General features: G+C 36.4%; 1 long non-coding RNA gene across 2 annotated transcripts in view; it reads left to right on the top strand.

The window, feature by feature from the left end:
- The window catches only part of LOC144581962 (uncharacterized), a 35,848-nt gene extending 29,739 nt beyond the window's left edge, over positions 1-6,109 (top strand). For both annotated transcript variants that reach the window (XR_013533478.1, XR_013533479.1), the window contains exons 3-5: positions 878-969; positions 1,524-1,609; positions 5,973-6,109. This is a non-coding gene — a long non-coding RNA (uncharacterized LOC144581962). The remainder of the gene's footprint in view (positions 1-877; positions 970-1,523; positions 1,610-5,972) is intronic.
- The last annotated feature ends 6,085 nt before the right edge of the window (positions 6,110-12,194 follow it).

Genomic DNA, 12,194 nt, shown 5'->3' with positions numbered 1-12,194 from the left:
AGGGAATGAAAATATTTTACTCTTTTATCTCCATAGTAGACAAATATTAAGACAGCAACAAAAAAGTACGTGTTTGGGGTTGCATAAAATATTTTATGATAGCCTGATAAAGTGACTATTACTACAAGATGTTCTTTTGTAGTGAGTGTTATAAGACACAAAAAGGGAACCAATACTCTGGAAAGTTCTTATAACACTTTAGATCAAGTTAACATGTTTTTGATCAGTTTTGCTTAATGAATTACTATTGGACCAGTGCTTTTCCCTAACTTATCTGGGTCTGATTGATCCGTAGGAATAAAGATTCCCATCAGAGGAACTGCTGGATTCTCCCCCTTTGACTTTTGGCCAAGAAAGATTCACTCCCAGATGAATGCTTACTCTCCATTTTCTAGCTTGGTGCTATTTTATTCTCTAGCACTAGTTCTAAGCCAGGTGTCCCTGATCTTGTGTCTCAGATCTGTCAGTGATTAAAAAAAAATATTTGTCTGTGGAGTAAGACAAATACTTTCTGCCAGGGAGTAAAACCAAGCAGAAAGCCACAGTTTTAACAGCTTAAGTGGTTAGAGCTAAAGTTCAGAACTGCTAGCCAATTGGAAATTGAATAGGAAAATACTTGAAAAAGAGGAATGACCCAAAATCTGCATATAAAATTCTCTCACATCATTGGATAAACCAGAACTGTGCATGCACAGTGAAGATTCTAAGGAATATAGAATGAAAACCAGCTTGTAGGCTGAAAATGCTAAGCAAAGATTAGAATTTCTGCCCAGCACAAGGATCATGGGAATTGACACTTAAATCTTTCCAAATGAGAATTGCTTTTAACTGGAACCCCAGAAGGACTATGACTTATAAATAATGATTATTTCTGCAGGACTAGGTGTTCTTCCTAAGACTAAGGCTGCACTGAAACAAACCCTCCCCAAGAAATTATAAAATCAAGCCCAACCAAGTTGAAGATACATAGTAAGTAATTTAATTATTTACTGACTACAAACCTCCCTCTTTAAAGGAAGATTACAGAATCCAGAGTCTAGTTTTTACAATAGATAATGCACAGCATAAAACCAAATTTTTATTTCTAGATAGGTTCTCCAGTTAAAAGCTTATAGCTATAGTCTAAAGGATGCTTTGAAAAAATCTTTTAATACTGCTACTGTCATCCGTAAAAGGGATGGAGGTAGCTGAACCATGAGAACACTATTGGCAACTAGATATGCCTCACATGTTGCTTTCCATTGTTTTTCTTTTCCCACGCTGTTTCATTTTGTATTTCATTCAGTGGCTTATCCCTCTAATTTAAATTATCTTTCAAACAGAGTTTTTCTGGAAAATATTTAACAGTGGTCTATAAACCTAAAGGAAGGACCACAGTGTGGATTCAAAATACTGCAGTAAGATCTCTGGTAGCACCACTAATTACCTGAATTTGGGGACATTTTATGTTGCTTGCTCTGCATATAAATGAAATAATTTATATCCACCTTCCTTTATTCTTCCTTCTCTCTTTCTCCAAACAGCAAATATAGAATGAGAGCCAGTTACATCCTACGTGAAGACAATATAGAAGCGAACAAAATCAAGACCTTCATTTTTTAATGGAAGGGTATGAATAACTAACATAAACATATAATATATTACATAATGAAATGTACTATAAATATGAGTAAAGCAAGGTGAAGCCTGGGTGACTGATAGAGATGAGGGGATATAGGGTGTTATTTTATAGAGGGTTGTCAGGAATTTGACATTTGATTGATACCTGAAGGAACTAAGAAATGAGCCATGTGAATTCCAGGAAGGACAGGATTTCAAATAGAAGATAGCAAGTGAAAATTTCCTGATGTGGGAGTTTGCTTGGTGTGTTAGAGCAACAGCCACAGAATCCTGTAAACCTGGAGAGCGAATGAGGTGGGAGTCATGGCCATAAGGTCTGAGAGACATCATGGGTTTGAGTTAATAGGTTTGAGATTTTACTTTAAGTAAAATAGGAAGCCAAAGGAAGACTTTACATGTAAAAAAATCTTTTAGATGAGTTTTTGCTAAACTTTCTGAAATTCCTAAAATTGATTAAATGTTCTAGTTCCAATTCTGTTGGGCTTTACATTCAAAAGTGGAAAGAAACTTTTATGTATTCTAAATATAGATACATGCTATTCAGAGGAGGTGTGTGATTTCCCAGAAGTAAATAATAATAGCATTCTAAATTGACAAATAATAGCAATATAATCCTATTCCAACTGTTCTAAACAATGTGTTGAAGCAATTGGAACACTTTCAATGGCTGCCAAGAGTTAGGATGAAACTTGAAAATGATTTCTTAATATTTACTCTTATAAAATCTCCTGTGTATTTAACTATCAACAAACACTGTCAAAATATGAAGCAATTAAGCTTCTGAACTTGAAAGACCAGGATGTGTTGGTATGAGTAAACTCTGCTGTACACCAACTATGCGACCTTGGACAAATGTCCCCAGGGTCTTCATGTCTCAATGTCTTTATTCCTAGCATGAGCATAAGAGATCATAGTTCATGGATAATGTATGTAAAGCAGTTAACCAAGTTTTTACCACCTAGTAAGCGTTTAAAAATAATTGTTATTGTAATAACTACATTTTTCTTGTCTGTTCTAGTATCATTAAATATTGGGCAGACTAAAATAGGTTACAAAATTTGCATTCAGTTGACTGTAGACAATATGAATTTTTATTAATGTACTCATTTTTTGATATTGCTAGGATCTAAAAATAATATGCATAAGAATAAAGCAAAGGAAAAACCCTATTAATGCAAATAACTTAAACTGATAGGTAATAAATACTTTTATACAAATCAGTGAACAACAGATTTAAATTTTGAACTACCCAACCTGTTATCAGCACATTTTTTAAAAAAATTCAAAGAACACAAGTTTAACAGTGCCTCATTTGTCCTTGACTCATTCTGACATTTTGTTGATTATAAATGTTCAATAAATGCTTGACACACACAGTGGGAGAGGTGGTATTTAAAAAGTAAAATATCTTCCTGAATTTGGGTTCCCTGTGCACTGCTCATGAAAAAGTATATAGTACAGCCACTATGGAAGACAAGACTGACATTCCTCAAAAAGTTAAACCTAAAATTAGCACATAATCATGCAATTACACTTTTAGGATTTACACAAAACAACTGGAAGCACAGACCCAGGCAGATACTTGTAGACCAGTGTTCACAGCAACATTATTTGCAATATCTAAAAGGTGGAACAATCCAAATATTCATCAGCAGACAATGAGGCAAACAAATTGTGGTGTATTCATTAATATGCAATAATATTCAATGGAATGTTGTTCAATCTTAAAAGGGAATGAAATTCTGATAATGCCCTAATAAGAGCAAACATGGAAAGCATATGCAGTTTAAAATAAGCCCGCGACAAAAAGGCAAATATTATATTATTCACATATATGAGGTACCTAGAATAGGCAAATCCATAGATTTAAAGTTATAATCCATAGAGATAGTAACAGAGGTTACCAGGATGAATGGGAAGTTATTGTTTAATAGGTACAGAATACAAAGTTCTGGAAATGGATAGTGGTGATGGTTGAACATCATTGTGAATATAATTAATGCCACGGGTTGTACACTTAAAATTGAAGGAAATGTTAAATTTTATGTTTATGTGTATTTTTCCTCCATGAAAAAGTCTGTTCGGAATTGTAAAAAGGTAGAGTGTCTCCAAAAGTAAATTTATCAAATATTTCTCAGACATAATTATTTCTGTAGTGTTACATATTCACTTATCCATTCAGTCACTGAGAATTTATTACATGCTATGGTGTTTTCTCAGCTAATTTCCCAGAGGATTGTGTATCAGTCATATAGTTTGGGGATGTGGGTAGGGTGTTGGTATTTCCATGCTCTCTGGAGTAGTTTTAGCCTATCATTGTAACTTTGTGCCTCTTGCTATGGAGATTTTTCCATAGATGGGTTATTGCTGAGGTCTAAGACAGGATAGTAAGGGCCACAAAATCTACAAAAGGAGTGTGGCTGTAGAATAACTACCCCAACTACTGCAGGATTCCATTCTCAAAAAAAAAAAAAAAAGGAAAAATTGAGCCATGGACATTTTTATAACCAGCAACACAAATCACAGACAACTTATACCAGAAACTATGTCTCAACTAAATCCACTGGCATGTCATGAAAGATTAAAGGCTCATCTGTCCTCAGAAAAGGTGTCAGTACTTTGTTATTTCCTTAGTGTTTAAAAATAGCTTGAGAGCTACTGGGGAAACCACTGGCAAAGAGGAGAAGCATGTGAAGATGTATCTGCTTTTTTGTTTGTTTGTTTGTTTTTTGTTTAATAAGCTAAATGCAGAATTGTACTTGTGCATTCTTAGGTTCGTTTACCCTAAACTCTGTCATTCTACCCAAGAACATTTGGAACAGATTATGTCCACTCCCCCTACCCACAATGTTTGTTAAAGCAAGAGAGTCATCTGAAGCATAAGGAGACAAATTGTTCACTCTCTAAAACTATACCACCTTTGGTGGAGACACAAAATAATACAATAATGGAGTTATTTTGGTGCTGCTTCTCTGCTTAGTAAATGCAGAATTGTGTCCTTTCTCCTTCCCTCCCCTTCCCTCTCTTTTTCCGTTATCTGTTAAAAACTGCAAAGATACATTAAAATAAAATAAAATTTAAAAGATGAGGGCAAATAACTGAGGCAAATATCTTAAAGAAACATTGTTTAAATTCTGGTTTTGACTTTTTAAGAATATCAGTGTATACAAGATTCATTGTAGTTCAGCTTTTGAGAAGGGGAATGATTTCATATCCAAGGAGAGTATGAAGTGGAGTTTTAGGAAGTAGAATTGCTCTCAACAAATACATGGAAGGGAGGTAATAAGAAAAGCTACAAAACAGAAGGGAGGTCATAAGAAAAGCTACAAAACAGAAATTGTAATATTCCAAATCTTAAGACTTCCAAAGCATTCAAGCTCTGTCATCAATGCAGATGACCTAATTATGAAGAATAAATTGACAAAAATTGTCATATGCTTTTCTAAAGAGTGCTTTGGTAAATCAGAAACATTTCTGATTTCTCCTGCAGCCAAAAGGAGACATGATTGAAGGTTTTTTCAAAACAAACAAATATAAGAGGAATGACTGGGAACAAAACTGAAGAAAGGTGTTGAGGAGATGTGGCACCGGCCATGCAATAGGAATTTTGGAGAAACATGATTTCTTGCTGCTCTTCATGGGAATTTTGAGCCATTGCAATGTGCACATGACTTTAAGCTTCCTGCAGACAAGGAAATCTGGGGTTCTATGTTTAGAAACCTAATGGTATGGCTAAGGAATTATTCCTCTAAAGAGATAGAAACGAAAGAATGTGTGGGCAGTGTGTAGGAAAGCTTCTGTTCTTCTGATTCAAAATTATTAATACAAATTATCCCTTGCAGCACTGTAGCATATTTGAATGTGTAGTGGGAGGGGTAAGAGTAGAAGAGCTGAGATTCCACCGAGAATCTCCAAATCAAAACTGTCCGTGGTGGCTTGAGGCATTACTCTTATATCTTGTTTGTAACTCCCTTTCCACTATATTTTCATACATGTTTATTATGCAAATAAAATTATAACCATAGCAAAGATTCTGAATAAATATGTTCACTCAAAAGCCTATATCTTAAACTATTGCTGATACATTTTCTTTTCTCTTTGTTCCTTTTAGGTGTTATTAATATATATTCTTGTCATTTTTGGGTGGTTATAATCACTTCATAGACTAAATTTTGAATTCAGTCTTTTTACCCTAGCATTTTTTTATGACCATGATTCTGTGTTCTTGTTAGTTTTAAGATAATTTCATTAATGACTATAGCTGCCTGTTTCTGTAGTGTTTAACAGTTAAGTTTTACCAATTTGTCACAGTCATAAATAATATTAAGAATGGGTACTAAAATTTCTTTCAGAGAGGAGCTGTCCTTATAAAATATACTACAAATGCCTAAGGTACAAGATGAGCTATTAAGGCTTCAGTTAACACCAAGACTTTTGGGAAGAGTGAAGAATAACGTAAAATAGAAATGGAGGAGACACTACTGAGGTTACGAGAGAGAGAGAGATGGGAAAGTGAAAGTGGGAAAAAGGTGCTAATAATACTGATATGTTCATCGTCATTAAGCTTTATTTCAATTTTTTTCTTTAAAAATATGTAAACATATGTAAAAATATGAAAACATATTCTTGGTTCCTGGTAATGATTGCTGAATTGTTTCACAAAGAGCTTCTCATTGACATTGCTATCAATATAAAATAAGAACAACAGATTCCAAAAAATATTAGCAGCTTCTATATGTTACACAGCATTTTCATGAATTGAATAGAATCAGTAATGGTGTTACAGTAGGTAGGTAGTCAGACATGATCAGGGCAGGAGAGGGCTCTCTGCATCCCACCAGGAATGTCAGATGAACATCAGATGATGGTTAGGCAGTTGTTAACTGTCTCTTTAAAATAATAGTTGATAGTCCCAGTGCCATGGAAAGGCAATCTCCCTACAGACAGAAAAACCTGAAATGGGTGATCAGCTTCCTGATAAGATCTCAGGAGTTGGGTGAGTGGGCTTCAGCATGGACACTAAGAGGAAAAATGGCAGAGTTTAACTGGTATATGACCTTCCTCTAGGGACAGTCAACCAGTATGAGAAAAATGCCTTAAGTAAGAACATGCACAACTTCAGTAAACACACTGAGCATGCAGCCACTTCCAAGAGCTGACAGGCCACTGTATTTATGAACATCCCACCCCAAGGGAAGAATTTGGAGAAGGGATACAAGACCTCAGAAGTATGCCAGCATATAAAACTCCAAGTCAAAGATCAAACAGGGCACTTGATCTCTCAAGTACAATTTATTTCCTTTTGTTCCTGCTCTAAACTTTTTAATAACATTTCATGCCTGCTCTAAAACTTGCCTCAGTCTCTCTCTGCATTATGCCCTTCAGTCAAATTCTTTCTTCTGAAGGAACAAGAATTGAGGTTGCGGCAAACCCATGTAGATTCACTGCTGCTAACATACTTTGGTGCTGCATGACTTGAATACATTCCCCAGTAGTAAGACACCTCTATGCCTTGCCTTCTTTGGCTGAAGGTGTTCAAGCCTTTTGCACCGTTTCCTTCTCCCCTTTCACTCTCTTACTTACTAACCAACCCCTCTCAGTCACAGTGGCTCTGCTCCCCATGGCTGACCTCTCAGCTCACTCTGATAAGTGGCTTGCAGGGTTGGGGAGAATCTTGGAGTTTGTGCTGTGTAGAACTGAGACACTAATGACCCTCCTGGACAAGAGATTCGTAAAAGTGGTAAGTCTAAAGTGTAAGACCATGCAATGTCTGGGGTTTCCTCTGCTTTTCCAACTAAAATTGGCTCTTTTCCCAAAATCCCCACAATGTATTCTCCATGTGTATTCTGAAATGGTCATGTGCATCACAAGACCATCCATCTCTGCCTCCTATTAACTTTCACCTCACGTGCCATGGGACTTCATAAATACATATTCACTGTTATTTATGTGCCCATGGTTCTTCCATTAGCATGGATGCAAATACACAGGCTCCCTTGTAGATATCCCCAGAGACTTATTCTTGTTTTTACCCTACCAGCTCAGATGGCCTCCAGCTCTTCCCATCTGCTAGCATATTGCTGGTACTAACAGTAATTGGAACCTGGACTCTGCCAGGTCCTTAGGACTTACCATACACTTTTTTGTCCCTGTTACACTCCAGGGCTAAGTTTTTTGGTGGCTTTTGTTTGTCTGTCTGCATGGGGCCTCACTCAGTGGTCCTTTTAGGGTCCCACCTACTTTCTTTTTTGAGCTAGCACCCCTTTGGGAGGAGGGCGAATTCTTCCCTCACCATTTGTGCATTTTTTCCCCAAGCCCCAGGTCCTCTGTAGGTTTCTACTTTAAGTCAAGAGGGCAAATAAACATTTCCTTCTCAAATATAGGCACTGCTGTTTTTGCAAGTATATGAAGGCTTTGTATGAGTATAACTCTCACTTCCTCGACTTTCTCCAGTACCCTTAACTTCTCTGATCATGTCCACACCTTTTAAACATGCATCAAGACCTTCAAGATAGTGTTAGTATGGAGGGAAGTCCAGCACCTTGCCATTATTAGCCAAAAAACAGGCTTCTCATCTACTCAAAGACCAATGGGAAATAAGAATCTGAGAAAAGAGATAATCATTTTGTTGGTAGAATACTCAGAGTGAGAATCATTGTAACATCATGAAGACAAGGATATAGGACAGCCCATGACCACAGGTGCAAGGAATCCATTAGACAGAGATGAAGGTTGGGCCTAGGCAACAAAAGCCAAAATAGACAAATGGGACCTCATGAAACTCCACAGCTTCTGCACGGCAAAAGAAACAGTCACTAGAGTGGATCGGCAACCAACAGAATGGGAAGACATTTTTTCAGTCTACCCATCTGACAAAGGGCTGATATCCAGAATTTACAAAGAACTCAAACAGATTTACAGGAAAAAAAAGAAACAAGCCCATTCCAAAATGGGCAAAGGATATGAACAGACACTTTACAAAAGAAGACATACATGAGGCCAACAAACACATGAAAAAATGCTCATCATCACTGGTCATTAGAGAGATGCAAATCAAAACCTCATTGAGATATCATCTCACACCAGTTAGAATGGTGATCATTAAAAAATCTGGAGACAACAGATGCTGGAGAGGATGTGGAGAAATAGGAGCCCTTTTACACTGTTGGTGGTAATGTAAACTAGTTCAGCCATTGTGGAAGACAGTGTGGCGATTCCTCAAGGCCTTAGAAATAGAAATTCCAATTGACCCAGGAATCCCATTACTGGGTACATATCCAAAGGACTATAAATCATTCTACTATAAGGACACACGCACATGAATGTTCATTGCAGCACTGTTCACAATAGCAAAGACCTGGAATCAACCCAAATGCCCATTGATGATAGACTGGATTGTGAAAATGTGGCACATATACACCATGAAATATTATGCAGCAATCAAAAATGATGACTTCGTGTCATTTGTAGGGACATGGATGAATCTGGAGAACATCATTCTCAGCAAACTGACACAAGAACAAAAAATGAAATACCACATATTCTCACTCATAGGTGGATGATGAAAAATGAGAAGACATGGACACAGGGAAGGGAGTACCAAACACTGGGGTCTATTGGGGGGAAGAGGGGAGGGACAGCAGGGGGGAAGCTGGGGAGCGATAGCCTGAGGAGAAATGCCAAATGTGGGTGAAGGGGAGGAAGGCAGCAAAGCCCACTGCCATGTGTGTACCTATGCAAATGTCTTGCATGTTCTGCACATGTACCCCAAAACCTAAAATGCAATAAAAAAATAAATAAAAGAAAAAGAAAAAAAATAGAAAGAATATAAAGGTAAAAAAGTATTTTTGGTAAGAAAGGTTATAAAGAAAATAGATTTTACATGAGGAAGGATCTTGTATGGTAAATTATTGTCGTAAAGTATAGTGACTGGTTGTTTAAAAAGAGAGATTGTTTAGGACAAGTAAGAAAGTCCAAGCATGTCATAGATGTTCTGTGTAGGTCATAAAAAGATTCATGAAAGGGCATTTATATAAAGACATATAATTTTAAAGGTTATTAGGCCTACTAAATACTTTATAAACTGCTACTATAAGACTTTCAACTATACAACTTGCCTTCTTTAAAGCCATTAAATTCTAGTTAAGGCCTGGAGACATACAGAGTTAGCCATGTCCCGTAGCTATGCTTATACAAGTCAAACCTTATCTGCACTTCCATCTGATGTCCTAGGCTCCACATTTAGTACATAATTGAAATCGTTTATTTACCAAGTTGTACACCAAAAGTAAAATTTGCTAAGTGCTAACAGTGTAACATATACTTGAGACTACTGGAAAAATAGTTTTCAATGCAAAGCATGTAAGGAATTTAGAATATACTTTTAGTAAAAGGTCACAAGAAGGCATAGGAATACAAATTTTTTTGACTAGTTTAGAGGGCTAAAGAATTGTTATAAGGTAGACAGAATAAAGCTGAAGATTTAAGCAAGTTGTGGGAAGGTTTTGAAAGAATTTTGTCAAAAAATTCTGTGTTTGATCATATTGGCTAATGTTAAAGGGGTATTTTTCAGTTTTTCCATAAATTTAACATTGGAATAAAACCACAACATGTTAGAGCATTGTTCTTACCTTATAGTTAAACAGATTTAGATTGTATAGATTTGTTTGTAAGGTTTTATTGGGAACTGGATTTATCTTCAATAGTACACTAAAGCAAAGGTAATATTTGGCTAAAATTATGTGAAACTCCTATAATTCTGATGTGACTCAATATATGTTATCAGTAATAATTATAAGTATTACCTTATTTTGTGCCACAGAGGTAGAAAATTTTCTTGTCAATTGTGCCTTTGACTGTGGCTTCCCTAAGACTTTTTTTTAATCCACATACAATTGTTGCCTTGTTTTAATCCTCTTTACAATATGTTTTTGTAATCAACTATCAGACTCTCACTGATGTTCTTAAATGCAGGTTTCTGTTTCAGAGATTGTGACATGAGAATAGAGGAAAATCTTTCAGGATATTTATGGAGAGCTGAAATGTTCATGAATATCAAGCAGAACAGAAGTCAACTGTATGGACTGAACTGGTAGAAGATTGAAATAATCCTTCTATTTACAGCTTTTAACAATTGAGTAAACTATATTCCTGTAAACAAAATTTGAAGCATATTTGTTTCTGTCTACCTGATTTCTCCAGAATTTGGAAACTGAGTATTCTTAACTTACGTCAATATAGTTATTTGCATAAGTGCAGTGAGAATCTGTTTTCTTTTGCAACAGGGCACAATTGGAGAAATTTTACCAAGGCTTTGTAAAGCTGTGCTAACTGAAATTGTACTTTCCATTAAGGAATCATATTTGACTTATAAATCCAACAAAAGTCCTTTGGGAAAACTGGCCTCATACCTGCTCTATACAGTCCCTGTACAGTGTTCCTGACCTGTGGTAAGTAAAGAATATCACTTTTTTTACAGGCCCAGGAGCCCCAACTTATCTTGAAACCTCAAGAGGAAAGGAATTTACCCAACTTATACAGGTACTTTATGGCACAGGTATTTGAAGACTTAAACCCATGGCTGGGTTTATGGCTTTGAACAGTTTTATCTGAGATTCCTCATGGAACAAAGTTCCATCAAAGCCAATTTAAAAAGGAGCCTATATGGCAAATAGTTATTCCTCCTGTGCTTTATACATATAACCAGGTCAAGTATAATAAGACTAAAGTGTAATTTGCAAATAAATCAGTCCTATCATGATTTGTTTTTAATAGAAATGGGACTGGTGAGAGAAAAATTATGTTCAAGAACTATGGTACTATTATTAGGTTCTAGTATCATCAGTTGTTTTTGATTTTTTGTCTAAAATTTAGACCAACCCTGCTTATTTCTGTGAACCAGCTAGTGATCTCTAGCTGCAGCTCTGAAGAAATAAGAGGGTTGGGTAATGAAAAAATCTGGATCAATACTCTAATGCTGGAACATATTAGAATTGGCTAGCAACCCCATCCCTTTAAGTCTTAGCAGGCATGATTATTGCTTTCAGCTACCTGGGCATGTCAGCAGCTTCAGGATATTTTTTGGAGTTGTCCTCAGCCCCTTATTTAATTTTGACATCTTCTAAATTTAATAACCTGATTTGTCTCCTCTTGCATTCAGTCCATCAAGCACCAAATAATCCTCTAAGCCTCAGTGAGGGTTACATCCTCTTAATATTCAAGAGCCACACTTCTACAGGGGACCCATAGAATGCCCATCAATGGGACATGACAGAGATGAATTCCTGCCCCTGTGTCCCTTAAACCTGCCTAAATACTGCTTTTACCAACCCATGGAGCCACACTGCTCGGACAGCTAGCAAGAGCCCAAGGCTCACAGAATATAAGTCTTTGGTGGGCACTGTCAACTCACTATACCTCTCCTCTTCACTGCTCTCATATTTGCATTTAAATGTCATTGCAGAAAGAGCTTTCCTTACCATGCTATAAAAAGTAAAGTCTTATACCCTACTTAATAACACACCTCCTCACTCCATGTCTACTTATAGCTTGATATGGCCTAACACAACTACATA

The sequence above is a fragment of the Callithrix jacchus genome, chromosome 3 (genome assembly GCF_049354715.1).
Source record: "Callithrix jacchus isolate 240 chromosome 3, calJac240_pri, whole genome shotgun sequence".
NCBI lineage: Eukaryota > Metazoa > Chordata > Mammalia > Primates > Cebidae > Callithrix > Callithrix jacchus.
Note: the sequence above shows the minus strand (reverse complement) of the source record. Positions and strands in the feature narration are given on the sequence as shown.